Raw genomic sequence first — 22,422 nt, 5'->3', positions numbered from 1 at the left:
TATGATAGGGTTAATTATTCAAGGTATGTCTAGTGGTTCAAGTCTGTGTCATTGGTGTCTGTGTTTTACAAAATTGGTCTGGTTACAGACTTATTTTTGGAGATGGCGAGAGCAATCAGTTTTAATTCTGATAGAGTGATAAATTGGATGGTACCATCAAATCTCCTGGTGTGTATGCGTTTGGTGCAAACTTATTGGAGATATAGATAAGCATTCATTGTGCTTTGTCAATGTGTCTTATACCAGTGTGCAATTGCTCTATCTTATAGCCTAATCTGTCCCGGGGTGACAATCCAGTGAGATCCCCCATCAAAATCTGGCTTTTTGTATTTGAGATTTTACACATTGGTTACTTAACTGATCTCTGTTAATGTCCTTAACGGACTTGAAACACAAACTAATTGGTTTTTAAGCCTAATCTCCTGCTGTGTATGATACTGTCTCAACAATGTTGCATTCATTGATTATTATTTAAATCTGTGGTAGAATTCCACTATATTTGCAACATAATGTATTCCTGACACATTTAGCCAACAGATATCTGCTTGACTGATAATTGATCATCAGGCAGGTTCAACAATGAGATGTGGAAAAGAACAGAAAGGATTGGTCGCACAAGACCATACAATAAGTGTTATTGGACCCCCTGGAGTCAATCACTACTGTCAAGTTATGGTGATGGCGGAGTTGTGCTACCCCAGGACAGTGAAAAATATCACATCAAAAAGGAAAAAAGGAATGTCCTTTTAGGTTGGGTTCACTATATTTATCTAAAATCTAACTTTTAATGAGAATATATTAAAATGTTGCGAAATGTTAAAAGATACACACAGAGAATGGACATACAACGATTAAAGTAAGAAATAACAATTAATAAAATGAAGGTGGCAGACAGAATGCTCTCTACTAATTCACTTATATATCAAAGATGGATCGATGTGTGGATGTGTAGGGCACCTTATTCTTTATTCACATGTGTTGGGCACTTTATTGGTTAATTTGCAGACCGTTTATTTAAACTGCTTGCTGCTAATGCCCGCTCAGCGGGTACCCACAATATCTCTGCTGATGATAATTACGCACCTGGCCGTTCGCCCATTTACCCAGAATGTAACAGGGACAGTGTGTGAGCTTGTACCAAGTGCAGTGTGATATTATCAATAAATGAGGCTGATATTCATCCACTGCGAGCCCGCATGTGAAGATTTATGCCTCAAGTGAATACTGAGCCGATTACTCACAGTCTGCTTGTGCTATTAATTGCATCGGCAGTGTGACGGTGAGTCTCAATAGGAGTGCACAGAGTTTATTTTCTCAGGATCTGTCAGGCTGCTGCGGTGTAACAATCGTCGCAGTGCTCAGAGATCTCTGATATCAGATTGAGGTGTGTGTGCGCATCGGCTCACTAAGGGTCCCCTAACGGAGCGGCTAACTATCCCTTTTCTGTACCTAAAATATAAGCTCAATGGCTGGGCACGTGAGGGTAGAAAGCACCGGTATTGGTACCGTTTGTGCCCCGCTATTTCTTATAGGGGCTGCTCAGTACTAAGTATTAATTCACATACATTGCAGAGCGTTTATATAGACTCCTTGCTGATATGCCCACACATCAGGTACATACAAATTATATCGCTGCCTACAGTAATCAGGCGCTCGGTCATTACCCATTTACCCCAAATATAGCAGGGACAATTCGTGTGGGTTTACATCAGGTACAATATATTTATCTTAGATAGCTTGGGCTGACGTTAATCCACTGCGAGCCCGCATGTGGAAATTTACATCTCTGATAGATTTGAGCCGATTGCTCATTCACTGCCTGTGCTATTGGTGTGTACCGGCGGTGTGGTAGTCAATTTCAGCAAGTGTATTAAGCGTGTTTATTATCAGGGTTTCTCAGGATGATAAGGTGTAATATTCACCACAGCGCTCCGAGATCTTAAATATCAGATCGGAGCAGCCGGCCGTCCCTCCTATATGCCAAAAATATGCGCTCAATGGCTGGGCATATGAGGGTTTGAAACGTCGGCACTGGTACCAATCGTGCCCCGCTACCCTTATAAGGGCTGTGGAGTAACGCTTAATACTATACACAATCAAAATATATCCTAGTAATAAAAATAATAAAGAGTGAGAGAGAGCTCGTTCTGTCTGCGCACCGCTAGCCGTCACGCGCTTCGCAGAACAGCTTTTTCAAGGCCAACCAGATATCAGCCATGACAGGAGTTTTATACCCCTGTGTGTCCCTGTCTACCAATCAGAGAGTGGGTGTTGTCTACGGTGTGCAGGAGATTCCGTTTGTCAGAAGTCAAAAGGTGAATCAGCGCGGTATCAATGTTAAGGTAAATGTACATAGTAGGTAATTCATATGATGTCTATATCGGATCCATGATCAAATTTCTGTTCTGAATGGGCTAATATTAAGCATCAGTATTAGTTGTTACTTGGGCTGACACTTACACACGTCAGGTGGGCGTGTCACATAATGGTCTACTCTGTTCGGGTTGACGCGACTCTTTCATATAGATCTTGCCGGTTAAATTTCCATTATGGTTCCCACTTCATTCTTCCCAGAGTGTCCCCCACATTTGGAGGAAATATTATATAGGTACTGAGATGGTTATCCCTCTCTATCAATTAGTGGGGTGAAGTCGACTGATATTGTGTCGTCACTTCTACATGAGCATTCAATTTGGTGGTTACTGAGTCCCAGGGATATGGCAATTTCTTGTGGGTGGAGACATGTTCTCCTTGTCCCATATGTCCAATCCCTTGTCATTATCCCATCGGTGAGATCACCACCTTTGTTCCCCTTCCCTTCACTTTCGTGGTGTCTCCCCCATCGGCATCAATACTTTCAAATGATCCCCATGGTTCCCTTGTGGGTCGACAGATGGTATTGATATACCCTATATTTTTTTTTTTTAACATCAATATTTTATTGAGAAATATTTAAATTTTAGGGGGGGGGGGAGGGTTACACAATACAGAAAAAGGGGAAAAAGGAGGAGGGGGGTACAGAGGGGTGTTTGGGGGAGGGGGGATACATAGGCTCTGTACATACATAGACAGAAATTATCTTCAACATCACATATTGAGAGTTTAGTAAGCCTAAACAGGTACATCAGGTAAGATATCAACCATAATAATGATGTAGGTTAAATCTATCTAGACTAAACAAATTTAACGAAATAGTTAAGCACATAACATTGTAGCATTAGACATAAGTATATCCTGGTAATGGGAATAGGAGATCATGGAGAGTTTGTAGATGCGTCCTGTGTCTCGTTGAGGCTAAATTGAAGGGGGTCGCTTTGGGGTGATTTGGGAGCGTGCGATGTACCCGCTCCAACAGTGATGTATACATGCCATGGCGACCAGCGGGTAGAGCTGGGGTCAGGGGAATATTGCGTTTCCATAGTGTAGTTAAAATTGAGTTTCTGAATCACTTTTGAAAGTGGGGGAGGAGTGGGTTGTTTCCAACACTGGGCCAGGGCTGCGCGAGCTGCAATAAATATATGGCCTAGAACATAGCGTTTATTGGGTGCGACCATGTCAGGGAAGATATTGAATAAAGCTGTTAGAGGAGCGGGCATTATTGCTGTATCTAGGACCTGATTTGCTAAGTCAAATACCTCTTTCCAAAACATGGTGAGGAGGGGGCAGGACCAGAATATGTGAAATATATGACCTATGTTACCACATTGTCTCCAGCAAAATTTAGAACAAGAGGGCCAGAAGGAGTTAAGTCTAGCTGGGGTTAAGTATAATCTATGTATCAGCTTAATGTGCATCTCGGTGTGGTTTATGCACTTTGACATGGTATAGGAAGAAAGAAAGATTTTGCTCCATTGAGCGTCTGACAGGGCTATACCTAGGTCAGCTTCCCATTTAGACTGTGCATTTGATTTAGGGGAATTCGGAATGTCTTGTAATAATTTGTACCAAAATGTTACATCCCCTTTGGTGTTTGGTAGGTTAACGTAAGAGACTCTTAGCAGGCATCACCTGACAGAATTTACTCTTAGGAAAATCATTCCAATAATCTGACACCTCACTATAAACGCTCAGTAGCGGTTATCATCAAAAATGCAGTCTAAGGAGGGAAATTTTCCCTGTCAAAAGTTTTAACAAAACCTTCATACGATCTCTAGTACAAACAGCAAATAGCTTTGCTAGATTCATCACGACAACCATATATTTGGTACTGACATTGAACTAAATCTTGTTATTTGCATAGCAACTTCTAAAAGCTCACTGCAAACCTCAGCACTAAACAGCAATTAGCTGCGCTGAAGAAATATACAGTCCTTGTCCAGACACAATATTGATTACCAAATAATACTTTTTTGCATAGCCTATAATTCAAAAGCTCACTGCAAAATCTAAGCGACTCCCTATCTGTACAGATTCGGACCATTTGTTTATTCGTTTGTCTGTCTATGTATGTCTACTTTATCTTATTTTGAATTTAATAAAAGCTAAGTTTTAATAGAAACAGAATACAAAGAGTGCCCCACAAAAAGAGTCTTCTTTTCTCTCCTTCCAATTCTGTATATTTTGGACTCAGGGGAGCACCGCCAACATATATACTAATACCCCATACAGGGACTTTACGCTGCATAAAAAGTTGGTATCAGGCAACCCAGGCCAAATCCTACCTTTAGGAGTGAAGGGGGTCTCTCTTGACCCAACTCACACCGGGTGGGCAAACCTTGTGCGACTCCCACAAACCTCTCTCTCCTAGGTTAAGGCGGAAGTAGATACGTGAGTCAAAGTTACCAGGTGTGTTAATGAGAGTAGGGGCAGTATTCCACCAATGGCAGATTTGAAAATAATGCAGTAGTTCGGATTTAGGAAGAGAGATTCTCTGCTGGAGAGTAGAGAAGGGGAGAACGGACTGACCTTCCAAAATATCTCCTAACTTGGTTATACCTAAAGCAATCCATCTAGCCAGGTGTAGATTGGGTATTAGTTTAGAAATTGATTTTAATGAGATCAGTGGGAGTTGAGATATGGGATGTGGGAGTCTAGAATTCAGGGAGTCCCAGGCTGAGATGGAGGCCCTAGTAGCTGGGAGAAGCGAGGAGAGATCAGGGCGGAGTTGTTTGGGCAATCTAAATAGATTTTCTATTGAAATCTGGGCATGCGATTTCTCAAGGTCCACCCACTGAGATTCTGATTGTGGTTCGAAGAAAGATTTAAGCTGGGCTAGTTTGCAAGCTTCATGGTATAGTGTCAGGTCTGGGAGGGTCATTCCACCTTTTGCTCTAGGGAGGGTCATTCTAGAACGGGCTAGTTTGGGGGGGCCTGAGGACCAAATGTATTTGAGCATAATTGAGTTGCATGCGGCAAGCTCTTTCTTGGGAAAAGTGTAGGGGATCGTGCGGAAGAGATACATGAGTTTGGGTAGGAGAGACATTTTAAAGGCAGCCATGCGCCCCATCCAAGATATGTCAAACGCAAGCCAGGATTTAGTGAGGGTTACTAGTGAGCTAAGGAGGGGAGGTAAGTTAACTTCAAAGACTTTCCTAGTATCTGATGGGATGTTTATGCCCAGGTAGCGTATAGATATTTTCTGCCAATTATATGGGAATTTAGAAGATAGGGTTGAGTATGAGTCCGCTAAGTTAATAGGTAGGGCGTCTGTTTTGGTGGTGTTTAATCTGTAGTATGAGGCCTTGCTGAAACTGTCAAGAATGTTGTGAAGGTGGGGTAAAGTACGTAGGGGGTCAGTGACAAAAAGTAAAATGTCATCAGCAAAAAGACTCAGTTTGTGTGAAGAAGAGCCAGATCGGAGTCCAGGGAAATCAGGGTCGGCCTGTATTCTGGAGGCGAGGGGTTCGATAGATAGTACAAATATCAACGGTGAGAGGGGGCAACCCTGTCTCGTTCCATTGGATATGGGAAACTGGTCTGAGAGAAAACCATTACTGAACACCCGGGCCGTGGGGGTACTATACAATGCCAGAATAGATGACATAATCTGATTCCGAAATCCAAATTTTGAGAGGGCGGCCTGCATGTATTCCCAGTTTAACCGATCAAAGGCCTTCTCCGCATCTAAGGATAGCAGCAGAAAGCCCTGATCGTCCATAAGGGAGTCAATCAAGTTGAACACTCGGCGGGTGTTGTCAGAGGACTGTCTCCCCGGGACAAACCCCGTCTGGTCCGGGTGCACTAGCATGGGGAGATAGTTTTTAATTCTGATGGCTATGAGTTTTGCAAACAATTTAGTGTCGCCGTTTAACAGGGCTATCGGACGGTAATTTTGACAGTGGGCCGGGTCCTTCCCCGGTTTGGGTATGGTTATTATTTGTGCTTCTAGCATTTCTTTGGGAAAAGATCCCAGAGAGGTTATGGTGTTGAAAAGATTGGTCAAGTAGGGCGTGAGGGTTTCACGGTAAGTAGTATAAAAGTTATTGATGAATCCGTCGGGTCCCGGGGCTTTACCCCTAGGTAGGGATCTGACAGCGGCGTCCACTTCAGATTGGGACCAAGGGGCATTAAGGACTTCTAATTGATCATTGGTCAGGGAAGGCAAGTTTACCCCATCTAAAAAGGAGGAGATGGTGGCGTTGGAGGGTTGGGGGGTGTCTGGGTCCTGGGATAGGTTATATAGTTGTGAGTAATAGTTAGCAAACTGGTTGGAAATATCCTTTGGGTTCAGAAGTTTCTCCTTTGAGGGGGAATGTATGAGCTTAATTCTATTTTTAGCATGTTGCATTCTCAGTTTGCGTGCTAACATTTTCCCAGACTTATTCCCTGATAGGTAAAATTTTGTACGGAGTCTGTTCAAGGCTATTTGAGTTCGGGCTAGGAGCATTTTCTGCAATTGGCTACGGGTTTCGGAAAGCTCTTTCCTTAGGGCAGCTGAAGGGGAAGATTGGTTTCTACTGTCTAAGTCTTTGATTTTGTTTTCTAAGTCGGTTTGTCTTTGGATGTTTTGTTTCTTGAGGGTAGCCCCGGCCTGAATAGCGGCACCCCTGGTAACCGCCTTAAAGGCACACCAGTGTGTGAATATAGATGTGTCCTGGGGGGTGTTGTTAGTAAAGTACGAGGAGATGCTGTCAGAGATAATTTTTTTGGGCAGTGGGTCGATTAGAAGATGGGGAGCTAAGCGCCAGGGTCTAGGCGGCATGTGGAAGTTGTTTAACGACCACCTCCACATGATCGGGGCATGGTCGGACCAGGTGATGGGGAGGATGTCTATATCCTTGGAATGTTGTAGAGTCCATTTGTCACATAAGAGCATGTCAATTCTAGAATATGAGTTGTGAACGTTTGAAAAGAAAGTGTATTCTCGGCCCGAAGGGTTGTGTGTTCTCCAGATGTCGTATAGATCAAATTCTGACAACATATTTCGAAATGCCAGGGAAGGGCCAGAAGTGGAAGGGAGTCAGGATGTGGAAGATTTGGAGGATTTATCGAGATATGGGTTTAATACTAAATTGAAATCTCCCATTATCAGCAGTGACCCCTTGGCGACTTTACGAATTAGAATAAATAATTTGCGCAGAAAGGGAATCTGGTTGGAGTTAGGGGCATACACTGAGACTAGGGTAACAAGTTTGTCATCTAGCAATCCAGTCAGGATCAAATAGCGCCCGTTCTTATCCGCAGTGAGAGAGTGTTGGGTAAAAGTCATTTTATTACTGAACAGGATAGCAACCCCATTACGCTTAGACTGACCATTGGCGAAAAAACCTAGTGGGTATCTATTGTCTCTAAAGATAGGGGGGTTTACCGAATTGAAGTGGGTCTCCTGTAGGGCGATCACGTCTCCCCTCTGTTTATGGAAAAAGTTGAGGGCAAGCTTACGCTTGTTGGGGGAGTTCAGTCCCTTTACATTTAAAGATAAAATCTTAGTCGCCATAGATCCACAAGAATAGGATGATGGGTGTAGTGGTCCACAGATAGTGGCGTGTTAACCTGGTATATAAGGTGCGTACACTATGGGGTACAAGACAGAGTCTAGTGGGTGGGGGGGGATTTTGACTTAGAGGGAGAGAGAAGGAAAGGTTGACAGGGAGAGGGAAAAAAACAAACCAAAACGGTCCATTATATCGGACCGACATGACTACTGCAGGTAGAGGGAAGGGGAAACAAGTGCAGTAGTATAGGAGAAGTGGGGGCTTGAAGGTGGCCTAGCGCCACCACCCATGTAGTCCACACAGGAATCGTTAACTAAAACACATATCTGCGAAACCTGTGCAAAACTTGGAGAATAATATAGACTATCAACGTGACCATCAAACATCTCAGCTAACATAAGACAGTATTATCTTAAAGGTAAGGCAAAGAGCATGGGATGTTTAAACAAACAGTGAGACTAAGGAACTAACGGTTGTGATACTTAGCCTCGGGGTCAAACTCCGGGGTGCGGAGATGAAATGTCCAGGAACGGGACTTATGGGTCATATGCCACGAGGAGGGCAGCGGAGTAGTCTCTCAAGTGTCCACCCATTCCGTTCTTGGGGCGGGAGCCTGTTTAGATGAGGATGGGTGTTTTACCGTGATGTCCCATTCTGAAAGGAGTGCGGTTCCTGCGTCAAGGGACGAGACGGTGTGCGTGGAGTCTTCGTGGGTAATCAAAAGCTTCACAGGGAAACCCCATCGGTAGGGGATGTCGTTGGCTCGAAGGGCTGCTGTTATTGGGACTAAGGCTCTTCTTTTGGCAAGTGTCACAGCGGAGAGGTCTGGAAAGATCTGTAGGCCTCCCAAGGTATTTGCTTCTCCAGCTGATCTTGCGGCTCTCAGGATTCGCTCCTTGATAGTGAAAAAGTGGACACGTAGGAGGGTGTCTCTGGGAAGAGCCGAGGAGACTTGTCGGGGTCTTGGGAGCCGGTGGATACGGTCAATTAAGAGGTCTCTGTCTTCCACGGAGGGTAGTAGTTTTCGGAACAGCGCCATGACATAGCCCTCCAGTTCAGGGTTGGATACCGAATCTGGGATCCCTCTGATTTTTATGTTGTTCCTCCTGGATCGGTCCTCGAGGTCGGCCATCTTGTTTTGAACTGCTTCGATTTCAGCCTGTTGTTGGTCATAGGAGGAGAGGAGGTCATTATGGGATGCCACCAGTTCCTCCATTTTTCTCTCGAGATGATCTGTTCGGTTCCCCACAGCTATCAGGTCGGTTTTGACTTCACGGATCGCAGTTGTTAGATCTCTAGTCAGGTCCGATTTGAAGGTAGACAGTATTTGGCATAGTAGTCCCGCTGTGAGCGGGGTATCAGGTGCACATTCGACGCCTGCTGTTGAGAAGGACAGGCCGGGGCCGTGTACAGGGGTATCGGCAGCCAGCACTGCCATGGAGGTGCTCGGGGGTGTCCCCTGGGCCTGCGTGGCCCTTTGTGCAGGGAAGGAGACTCGGGGAGTGGGGACCCCTTTGGCTTTCTTAGGAGCCATCTCAAGCCTTTGTATTTTTTTTTTTTATTTTTTTTTTTTTATATATATATTTTTTCCCTTTCTATTTTTCGAAACTTTTTTGTATTTTTTTTTTTGTATTTTTGTTTTTTTTGTAACTATTGGGATTTGAAGACAGTGATGGACAGGGCTACACGCACTAGAATGGTAGGATGGAGCAATAGGTATGCGGTTGTGGGTCACATGGGCGGTGGCATGTTGGAGATTAAAGTCACATCAGAGTGGGGTACATCATTGTATCTCGGGCCGGTGTGTGGCGGACACCCGCGGCAGTAGGGATAAAAGGGGTGGTGGGAAGCGTCGCCCTAGTGCAGAGAGGGTCAGCTGAACACCTCAGCACTTCTAGTTTGGGAAAGAGCTGGTCGGAGATTTCTGTATGCTGAGGGTCCTCACCCAGAGCAGAGGGCCCGCTGTAGCCGTGGGGGAGAGCGGGTTTCAGAGGGGGCTGCGCACAGCCCAATTTGGGCGTCGCAGGTAGTTGTGAGGTGCAGGCAGTTGGGCAGGCGGTGAGAGGCTGACTGCTGCCAGACTTGCTAGGCAGGATGTCAGTCCTAACCAGCGTGGTATCTTATTATTATTATTTTTTTTATTATTTTTTGTTTTGTTTTACCCACTGGTCAGCCCTGGCATCTGGTGAGATTAGTGGGGTGGTGGTATTTAGCCTGCACCAGTGTAGAACAGGGGTCACCCACCACAGGGAATGTGCCACTGCTGCTGCCCAGATTTTCAGAAGTGTGGAGTTAGTGATCAGGGCTAGTATTTGGTGGAGCTGTGCTGGGGTGGTTGGTGGGGCTGCGCAGGTATGGGGGGCAGGCCAGGTGGGACTAAATGCCTGAATGTGCGCTGGTCCCAGGGTCGCGCCACATCCAAGATGGCGGTGGTGATACTGTGGCTGGGTCCCCTCACCTCTTGGGCGTACTGTGAGCCCCTTGTTGTCGTTAGCTGTCTCCCCCAGCCTCCGGGTCCCCGCCGGAGGGTTATCAGCAGGGTATACGGCGGGTGAGGAGTTCGCGGCGCGTCACCGCAACTCCGTCACTCGCGCCGATGGAGTCCTGGATCCCGGCGTGTCGCAGGCGGCGGGGAGAGCACCCGGGCGTCTGATGTGCCTGCTCTGGTGTGTAGTGAGTCGGGGGAGATCCCGGTCCCGTCCTCCGCCGCGGCAGAAGACTCCTTTCGCGGCAACACCGCAACTTCCGGAGGCCCCCTTCAGGGAACTCGAGGTCCCGGTCCCGACCCCACGACCAGGCCGCAACCCGCAGGAGCCCTGAAAAGAGCTCCCCGGCTCCGCGGAAAAGGTCAGGGACTATCGGGCACGGGAGAACGGAGATAGGGTGAGGGTAGGGTGATCGGGTTTTAAAGAATTGGCGTGGATAAGGGTGGTTTCGAGGCTGTTAAGGCAGGAGCTACAGTTAAGCACGTCTGCCACGCTAGGTTGCTAGGCCACGCCCCATACCCTATATTTTTATGGGTGTTATCTTCACCCAATATATGCACAAGACAATGTAGCTGTGCATTTGTCCGTATGGATCATTCATTACATGTGGGAACACACTCATGATTGGTGTGTTAATATAATGTTATTGTGTTGGTGTGGACTTGAAGAGATGATAATCTCCGTGTGAGGGACGTGGATTGTGTAAAAAGGTGATGATGCAACACAGCAATCCGTGACTAGGTGATAACAAATAACTGGGGATTGATATGTCAAAGTTGACATGTGTATGCTCTGTGACGATAATCGTTGTAACATGTAGGGTGATGATAATCTTTCATGCTAGGAAAAGTTGCATGACAATGGTGATCTTTAGTGAGACAAAGTTGATAAAGAGTATGACGTGACACTCCGTCTCCTGTGTCGACATCGTACTCAAATGTTGTGGTTTGGCCGAACATGGTGTTATTCGGTACAAGCTCAAGGGGTGTGATTATTTTGTCTAGATAAAGAAAAAAATATAGATAGAGAAGAATAAATATAAGAATAGGAATAAAAATAGATATACAAATAAAAATAAACACAGATAAAAAATATATAAAGAGTAATAATAAAAAATGTGACGTGATATGTCGACTGCTGTGTCGACCTTACATACAAAACTTGTAATATGACCGAGAATGGTGCTATTCGGTACATATTTTAAATGGTGTGATCATGTGTGTGGACAGTGAAGGTGGTGTTGTGTAATGGGGTATCCTCATAGTAATATTGTGTGTATTGGTTTTCCCATCATTGGTTTTCCTGGTCAGGTCCATTCATCTTCAGTGGATCTAGTCGGCTTAGGTATCCTAATGTGTTGCGGGTTTCTGATGTACGCTGAGTGATATTTAGCTTATCTAGACTATTAGACTTGGTTAGTGATTCTAAATGGATAGTACTCGTGGTATCCGTACTGGATATCCACTGTAGATCACTGTTTAAGAGGATGGTTATCTCTAATAGTATCGCTCGCATGTCTGGGTGTGGCAGTTAGTGTTAATAGCCTCCATATATACATAGGAAGATCTATGCCCACAGTCTGTGAGGATTGACATTGGTCCCCAGTGGTATGTCGTATTAGTATTTTTATGCTGTTGGCCGGCAGGGGCCATATGACTTATATGAAGATATTTATTGTCTCATCGATACAGCCAAGGGTTAATTTGTAAGGGATCATAGATGTGTAGTTGGAGTGGTGGTCATTTTTGAATAGTGAATACTCAATAGCGGTATTTTATGTCACAGAAAGGCCGCATAGCTGTTCTCCTCGTTGAGGCCCTTGGGGGACATTGTATCCATCAAAAAGATTAATCTGGTCTCTTGTCTGAGTAGTTCGGCATCAATGTCTCCCCTTCTGATGCCTAGATCTACCTTCTTCATCCCGTAAGCCACTAAACCTGTAGGTTTACTATTGTGGTGGCGATGGAAATGGCGGGCAACCGGAGTTAGAGATTTCATTGCTTTCCTGTCTCTCTCAGCGTTCTTAATGCTGGACAGATGCTCCATCAATCTTTTCTTCAATGGTCTCTTGGTTTTGCCAATGTATGTTTTTGGATTAGGGCATGGGCATTGTAGGTTGTAAATGACAGCTGTTGTGTCACAGTTAATTTGTTCTCCGATCTTCCACTTTTTGCCAAATTTGTCAATGTATTCCTCTTTGGGGATCATAATACTACAGGCTTTGCAGAATCCACATTTGGAGGAACCATTTTTCCTCTTGATGACCCTCTGGTTTCTCTCCAGGTGGCTATGTACGAGTATATCCCGTAAATTCTTGCTCCTTCTCCAATTGATCTGTATCCGATTGTCCATAATTGCTGCCAAATCCGGATCCGTCTGGAGAACCCTCACATGTTTATTGAGAATTGTCTGGATTTGTTGCCATTCATTACAGTAAGTACTGATAAACCGTACTTGGTTATCATTCTCTTCGCGCTTCTTTTTTGATGGGACTAAGAGTTGTTCTCTGTCGTATTCTCGTGTGTCATTGTAGGCTTTTTTGACAGTTCTATGACTGTAACCTCTATCTCTCAGTCGATTACTTAATTCACCCGCTCTCTTTTTGTAGGTGTCATTATTTGAGCAATTGCGTTTTGTTCTCAGATATTCGCCTTTTGGCAGCCCCCTGATTACCGCAGGGTAATGTGAGCTATTGCTGTGGAGCAGGGAATTAGTTGCCGTAGCTTTTCTGTACATATCAGTAGAGATTGATCCATCTTGTTCGATAGTGATATGTAGGTCGAGATAGTTCACCTCCGTTTGACTCATCTCATACGTGAGATGTAGGTTAAAGTCATTTTGATTTAATTTGTCCATCAATTCGACGAACAAATGTCTGTCCCCTTCCCAGACAATGAGGAGATCGTCTATGTAACGAAGCCAGAGGAGAATGGGATCAGTCAGTCTCTCATTCTCCTCACTGAAAACGACTTCACGTTGAATGTAGAAGGTTGTAATGTAGGTTGCAGGTATGTCTAGTCGAAATTTTGATTGAAATATTTAGATCACTGTCTCCTCTCCTGTTCTGTCCCCCACTGCTTTCTCTCAAGTTTCCAACTGCCTCTCTGCCATCTCCACCTGGATGTCTGAGCGATTTCTGAAGCTGAATATGGACAAAACCGAACTTATTATCTTTCCCCCACCCAAAGCTATGCCCCCTACTAATATCTCTATCACTGTTAACAACACCATCATCTCCCCCGTTCCCCAACTCCGCTGCCTGGGTGTCACTCTTGACTCCTCCCTCTCCTTTGCACCCCACATCCAAGCCCTGGCCCATTCTTGCCGGTTCCAGTTACGCAACATTGCTCGCAACAGGCCCTTTCTCTCACAGAGTGCAACTAAGCCAATCATCCACTCATTGGTCATCTCATGGCTTAACTACTGTAATGCTCTCCTCACCGGTCTCGCTCAATCCCAACTGGCTCCTCTCCAATCTGTCCTCAATGCTGCAGCCAGGCTTATCTTCCTCTCCCGCCGCTCTAATTCTGCCACTCCCCTTCAACAAAATCTGCACTGGCTTCCATTCCCCTACAGAATCCTCTTCAAACACCTCACACTCACATACAGGGCCATCTCTAATTCCATTGCTCCATATATCTCTAACCTCATCTCCATTCATACACCCTCCCGCCCTCTATGGTCGGCTGACGACTGTCGTCTCTCCTCCACCCTGATCACTGCTTCCCATGCTAGAGTACAGGACTTTGCCCGTGCTACACCCCTTCAGTGGAACGCACTCCCTCGCTCCATTAGACTCTCCCCAACCTTGCAAAGCTTCAAACGGGCACTGAAAACTCACCTATTCATCAAAGCATCCGACCCCTTCCCTGTTTACATCCTGCTATCTAACCACCACCCACTCTCTTGCACCTCTCTCTGTCTGTCTCCCCTTCCTACTAGATTGTAAGCTCCTCCGAGTAGGGCCCTCTTCCCTCCTGTTGTCAAAGCCCACTTCTCTTCACATTTCACTCACAGCTCTCCTATACTCCAACAATCAGTGACCATCTTCATCTGCATACTCATCTCCATCATTGGCCTCAAGCCTCTAGTTGTATGTTGATTGAGTCCTCACTACTTACATTTAAGTTGGCGCTCTTTATTTGTACTGTATTTTTTGTTATTTATTCAATGTTATGCCAAGCTTTGTCTCCCTGTATTGTTCCTTTGTACGGCGCTGCAAAACACTTGTGGCGCCTTATAAATAAAATTATAATAATAATAATACTCACTGTCTCCGCAGTATCTGCACCTAGATAGACCAAGGCATAGCATCCATCAGTTGTGTGTGAGCAAGCCATTGCAGGAAATCCAAAATAGAAGCACTTGTGACCCTCAATTTAGAAAAAACTGGGATATTTGTCAACACACTAATATATGTTATATAGAACAATCACCAGCGCTCCACTGATAAAAAAAAACAATATATTTCCAACCATGTTATACAACTGTGATCTGTAATGTCTGGGCAACATGCCAGTAAATTGAACAGATACAATTGTATCAGGTACTGCATACATTGCATGTAGAGACAAATCTTTTTGGTTACATATTAAAAGACAACCGCTATACATTGTCTAGCCAATTAAGGCAGTCTATGATAAAATATTTATATCTAGCAGTGTCATTTTCCAGTAACCCCGGCACTTTCCTGGTAGGAATTATTCCCGGTATTAAACAAAAACCTCATCCTCCAACTACATCTGCCTATATTTTAAATCTATCAACACACTCTTTCTTTTCTTTTTTTTGTGTCACCATATTTGTATGTGTATGTGTCGATTTTAACCTCTCATTTGCGCATTTTTTGGTGGATACCTCCTTATCCAAACTATACCAATAAAGATAATAGGAGCTCCCACAGTCTTAAAATAAATGGTAGTCATTGACATCCAATACAAAATATTGAAATCTGAGTGCATCCACTTACAACTGCCTTTGCTCTTTTCTTCTTATTTTTGACTGTTGACCCCCAGTTGGTCAGGATGACACCCCAGTTAAAATAAATAAAAATTAAGCGGCTCTTGGCCCGTGCAATAAAGGGCGTGAACCTATCGTGTGTGCAGAATCCCAAACCTGTGTCTCCTTGTTCTCCCCTAGTAAACACTGATGAGAAAAACTCATTTAACAGTTCTACTTTTTGCTTATCCTCTGTAAAGCTTTTACCATTGATATTGGTTAATGGGCCTATGTTCTTTTTAATTTATTTGTTTACTATTGAAGTATTTGAAAAACTTATTGGGATTGGTTTTGCTCTCAGTAGCTATGTGTTCCTCATTTTCCCTTTTAGCTACTTTGATTACCCCTTTACAAATTTTGTTTAATTCTTTGTACTTGACTTCCGGTTCTGACAGCGGGATGTAAGGCTTCCTGCGACAGAGCTCCTCTACCAGACCGGATCATTTATCATCCCCATGGCTGTTTCAGCCTCGACACGGCGACTAGCAGCCGGTGACAGAGTCGCATGGAAAAATACCCGTGGCTGGCAGGACAGGAGAAAACTCCACTGCCTCAGCGCATAAGGCACCTCCTATCTGCAGCACCAGATACCTCTGAAGAGGATTCGCAGCCTGCCTACCCCATGTCATAAAATAAGATAATCCCCCCCATGGATGCTCCAGTTATTTATGGGGATATGGTAGGCACCATAAGAGCAGCCATGGCCCCATTCAGTGGCGTAAATAAGGCTCCGCAGCCCAAGCATTTGCGGGGGGAGCCAGCAATACATGGGCGCAGTGTCATGGTGCAGCAGTACCTGTAAAGGCAGGAGGAGAATGCCGGGGTCTCAGTCCTTGGCGGCGCTAGCTGCTCAGCAAGGTATGTGAAGCAGGGAGGCATTCTCCCTGCTCTGAGATGAAGTGTGCTCAGGGCTGTCACTGCCCATAGCAGCCTGCGCCTGTCTCTGTGACACCGTTAGAGGCAGCTTCCGATCTCGCTCTCCAGTCCTGCCTGCCACACTTCACTTGATTTATAGACTGTGGCAGGCTTTACAATCAACCTAAATCCTCACAGTAAAGCAGATTACAGTGAGGCTTTAGATTGATTATAAAGGCTGCCACAGTCTGAGTCAGCTGAAACAATCACATGAACTTGTATGTGTCCGGAGTCCAGACAGCTGCTCCTGGAGCTTGCCTGCCTGCCACCCCAGGTCTGAAACTTCTATGATTATATGTTCAGTGGGGGAACAGGAGGGTTAACTTTGATGGGAGGGACAGGAGGAGGGATATTTGTGATAGGAGGGGAAATAGTGATGGGTGAAAATCTGTATAAAAAAAATTATAATTAATGTATGGGAGGGGGCGCCAACATTTTTTTTTGGCAGGTGGGGTGCAAAATTTCTAGTTACGCCACTGGTCCCATTATTGCAAGAGCAGACAGATAATATAAATAAACAAATTACACAGCTTCAAAAAAGAGTCTTGGATGCTGAGTGCAGGGTGGGGGAATGTTTTCAAGATGTGGCAGAATTAAAGCCTGTTGTCACACAGCAAAAGGACTTGCTGTTCCTACATAATAAAGTGCAGGATCTGGAGAACAGGTCTATACGTAATAACCTGCGAATTGGTCAGTCAAGGGCCCAGATCTGTTTAATTTTATAAAGAATCAGGTCCCAGAACTTTTAGACATACAGAGCCGCTGCTCAGACCTGATCATAGAAAAGGCATATAGATTAGGCCCACAACATCCACAAGATGGCACTAGACCGAGAACAGTCATCTTTAAAATTCTCAATTAACTTCACAAAGAACTAATTTCTACAGCATCTCGGAGGCATAGAAATTTGTCATGGGAGGGTCATTCTATCCTCATTTTTCAGGATTACACTGCTGAGTTAACAAAACAAAGAAAATAATTCTCCCCCATATGCTCCCGTCCAATAAAGCTCGAACGCAAATTCGCACTACTTTATCCGGCGAAGTTGAGAATTTATGATGGCTCCATATATAAATGTGATGCCGAATGTTTCCTTTTGGAAGAGCACAGCACATGTCAGGTGCAGAGTCATATGTCTGACTGTGAGTGACCTCCCATAGCCAATGTGCGGACTTAGACCCAGATGCTCTATGCAAATTCCACTGTCATAAACCCCTTTTCTTCTTTAATACAAGGCATGGATGGAAGAAATTCCTCAAGCTGGTAAAACTAAAAAGAACTCTGTTACTGGACCGAAAGACCCCATATGGAATTCAAACGTGACCCTGCACAGGTTTACAAGAATTTCCTTGAGATTGTATAAACTCTTTTCTTGGTTAAGGGTTTGAATGTCACTGTTTGTTTACAGTTTTGTTTGTTAGCAAAAATGAGCCAGTGGGCCTAGGAGGGCATACGGTCGTATTGTCGACAGCATTTAGGTCAACACCGTTGGGTTGACAGGTGGGAAGGTCGACAGGGTTCTAGGTCGATTTGGGTCAAGGTCGACAGGTGTCTAGATCGACATGGGACAAGGTCGACATGGGTTTAGGTCAACATATGCGTTAGATCGACATGGGTTAGGTTGACAAGTCGTTAGGTTGACAAGTCGTTAGGTCGACATGGGTTTCTTCACTGTTTTTTGAGCCAACATGTGCCGACGGGCGGTATTCCATGTCCTACCATCCACTAGGGAGAATAAAATAGTGTGCCGAGCGCAGCGAGGCACTGTGCCTGAAGCATCGCAAGTGAAGCGAGGGGCTGCGATTGACTTCCAACTGTGTCCATGTCGATTGTGTCGACATTCAGGTCAAACACGTCAAAAGCAGTTCTCCTTTTAGCTAAGAATAACCTGGACTTGGAAATTACTAAGGTAATATCAGATCCAAAAGGCCGATATGTATTATGCCAACTGCGAAATGAACAACAAGATATAGGGCCTTATTCTGGTCTGTGCGTACTTTCCCGAAGTCTTTCGGATGGCGTTTTTTAGCCATCTGCGCATGCGTGGGCAACGCTATGCGCATGTGCCACGCAAGGTCTCCGTACTTGTTCTCACTAATACCGTACAGAAATGTGCACCGCATTCACTCGGGAAATATGGGCGTAATATGGGCGTCATTCGGAACTACACAGGGGCGTAGTTTCAAAGTGGGCTAAACTGGGCGTAAACATGGGCGTACATGAGGGAGTGCACTAATTATGCTACGCGTACATTCGGACAGCACACCGAATGCACGCGAACAAAAAGGCAGGAAACATGCGGTCTTCATAAGCAAGTATTGCTTTGCGGACACCACTCGGTCATGCGCTAGGCATTCGGAACGCCCAATCACTACGGGCGCACTTCAACCAATTTCAGCTGAACACAATACAATCCACTCCTTTGCTCATTACTCATTAATTACACTCTTCTCATTGCTTCAATTGGAAACCTTGTAGCTTAAATGGACTAAACACACAAATATATGCTCAAAGCACGGCTGTATTTTTGACACACATTTACACTGCAAGCAATGGACAGAACTTCCTACACTAATATAAATATACATGTCACTTGTACATTTACCAATAAAACCACACATTTGGGGATCAAAATATAAATTTATTACACTAACGTCAAACACAAAATGGAAAAAACATGTTTAAGGACACATGCAACAAATTAAAGGTACCATACCAGGAATGTTGGCAAAAAAATAAATATATAGGTATTAGTTACATACATAGCCACAGCAGAATCATTAGGAACACATCAGGTGGCTTCACAACAAAAGTATAGCACCAACACTTCAAGTACAGCAGACAGTAATGGCAGCCAAAAGAGGCCAACATAAGAACCAAACACAGCATTCGAACCGAGGGCAAATGTGGGTACCCTGTGCAGGGGATTGGTTTGCACACAGGAGGCTGACACACACACAGCAAAATGAAAGATTTGGGAAGACATAAGGGTGGAGATTAATGTGGACACAAGCTCATGTGCGGGGCTTTTTGGCCTTGGAAGGGCCCTTGCCACGTGCAGCAGCAGCTCCCTGCCCACGGCCACGGCCACGTTGGGATGGTGGAGCAGATGATGGCGAAGGGGGTGATGCTCTTCCCCTTCTGCCAGCAGGGAGTGTTGGTGGTGGGAAAGCACCAGAGACGGCTGCTAATAGGGCCCGATTGGTGGTAGCTAGGTCTTGGAGGAGGTCATTCATCCAGCAGGATTGATCTGCCAGCACCCGCAGGCTGGCAGCTATGGACTGCTGGGTGCTGACAAGACCCATCATGACCTCCTCCGTCCTACGCATCCGCTCTGATGCTATCTCTCCCTGCTGGTGAATCTGCCCAAGCAGCTCCTCCCACCTGTCCACATCCTGTGTGGCCGGTGGCTGCTGCTGCACATGTCTGGCAATGGTGGCAGGTGGCACAGACTCCTCCACCTCCTGAAGACTTGCCTGACCAAACGGCAGGGATGCTGGTGAAAGAGAAAATTACAATTACAACACATTCCAACAAAATTAGTAACAACTACTTATGCCATGCCAAATAATTACCTTCAACAAAAGCAGCAAAGACTTCCGCTGGGGTCTCGCTATCCATGTTGCTCACCCCCCGGATCTCCTCTATGGCTATGCAGCCAACTGCCATATTTTCCAGGGGGGTGAGCTTCAATTTTGCTGGCATGGGGCCAGCCCCAGAGGTTTGGCTGTGTTCCCGCTGTTTGGTCAGCTTCTTCTTCAGGTTGGTTTTGAAGTCGTGCCACCTGCATGCAAAGTTCTCATATTAATACATGTCACCCCTGACGTTTGATGTAGCATGCATTGTAATCTGCTACCGATGTCAATGTGTGCTTCATTCTACATAACTTACATTATGTAAAACTATCAACACAACACTTAGAACAAACATTCCCACTCAGCCTCCAATAAATATAGAAGAAGAGACATGCCAATCATGTCTGTTGCTCCTAGCAACGTGACCGACCATTCGCCAACTCCATCTAACATATAATACAAACATTACTGGTCTACTTCTGCTCAAATGTAGCACACTTTAACTTGCCTCTTCTTCACATGCTCCCTCTCACGAACTTGTGGAGCTACCACATTAATCTCCGCGGTTATGTTCTCCCAAATCTTCCATTTCCTGGTGTGTGTCAACTTCTCCTGTGGACACTCTATCCAATCCCTTGCACGGGGTACCAGAATGGCAAGCTCCTGTGGTTCGAATGCCATGTTCCTGGTGTCTGGATCCTCTGTTGGACTCTTTTGACCACGGCCACCGGTCACTGTAACTGAAGTGCTGGCCATGCTACTATCTTGGGAAGCCACCTGCTGTGTTCCCAATGAATCTGCTGAGGCAGAAGATGGGCCAGCTGCCTGCTTTCCTCCAAATGCCTGTTGGTGGAGGGGCACATAGGAGGTGCTGGAGTCCAGGCGTTCCATGAGGCTATGGATCTCTTGCTCTCCCTCAGAATGAGAGCCTGCCATGTTTGCAACACCATTTTGTGGTTCTAGCTCACCTTTATTTGTGTCAGTGGCGTACTTCAGCCCCACCCTGGATTTTTTTTTTTGCCGCAGCGTTCCATACGGCACCGTTACGTACGGCAGCGTATGCCGTGCTGTTTGTGCGGCGCATAGGCCACGCCCATAGTAGCGGCAATTCGATTTAACAAAACCTGGCGTACCTTCAAAGTCTAATTTAGGTGAAATGTTGTAAGATTTACTATAATGGCCACCTCCAACGTTATGAAATCATAAATGCTATCTGTGAATGTTCATTAGTACTGTGCTATTGTTGTGAATGTCCTAAAAATGTAAGTAACCCAATCCATTTGGAAATCCAGCCCACAAGTCATGCAATAGTCATCACTGATGTCCTGCACAACACATGTGATAGGCCTATAAATAGTGGTTTGCTGCTAGATTCATTTGTTTCCAGATCTGTATTGTGCCCGGGTCTAAAGGGGCCTACATACGCAGAGATTTGTGCCAGAGATTCAGAACGGGAGATTCAGCACAAGAGATTTCCCTAAAACTGAAATTTTCAAATAATGAGCCACACACACACAGATTTGTGCCAGAGATTCATAATGGCAGATTCAGCACGACAGATTTCAAATCTCTCACAGAAACTTCAGGGGAATAAAAAAAAGTATTGAAATGTAAATAAGGGGTTGGAATAAAGCTTGGGGGAGTGTCACCTGCTTTGTCTATATATTCCTCTTGCCAGACCGTTTCACTGCAGTCACAGTTGGAGAGCTATTGCATTTCTTTTGTTTAAGATTTTCTTGAGAAACGTGCTTTTTGTTCATCATGGATCATAATGCCCTGGATGATGAGGAGGTGTTGCTCCTGTACTGTCAGGGTCTTGCTGTGGTGGACATGGCGCAGCAAGCACGATGTAGAAGGAGGGAGAGAAGGAGGGAGAGAAGACTTTATCGCTCCTGCTGGGTGAAGCAATGGCTGCAGCTCAGGGAGCCACGGTCTCACACTCCACTTTTGCATGAGATCCGTGAAAATAACCCACAGGACTACAGGAATTACCTGCGTATGAATGAACATATGTTTCAGGAGCTACTGCAACTCGTCTCTCCCCTGATTGAGAAGCAGCACACCGTAATGCGTAGACCCATCTCTTCGCATGACCGTCTTGTGGCAACTGCGTTATTTGGCAACTGACAGAACGTTGGAGGACATCAAGTTTACCACGCTCATTTCGCCACAGGCTTTGGGTGTGATCATTCCAGAGACCTGCAAGGCTTTATACTACATCCTGTGCAAGGAGTACATGAAAGTAGATCATACATTATCATCTTCATCATAATTTTTGGGTGGTTAGTGTTGGAGCTGTATACAGTATACAGTATGTGTGCCGAATTTGAATGACACCTTTAAGGTTAACCTACTCACAGTTCAATTTTTAACAACATTTTGGCCTTGTAGTTTCAGAACCATTTTGATTACAGCCATGGTCTTTGTTTGGTTATTCCATAATATTAGGGGGAGGGGTGGCAGCCATTTCATGGTGTACAGGCTGTGTGCCCCACTATACCACTAATATATTTCATGAATCATGAGTGGGGGGCAACAGTCATTAGGTCGACAGGTATTATGGAAAAAGTTGAC

Source organism: Crinia signifera, chromosome 19 (assembly GCF_055691185.1).
Source record: "Crinia signifera chromosome 19, ASM5569118v1, whole genome shotgun sequence".
NCBI lineage: Eukaryota > Metazoa > Chordata > Amphibia > Anura > Myobatrachidae > Crinia > Crinia signifera.
This window is presented reverse-complemented; position numbering follows the sequence as displayed.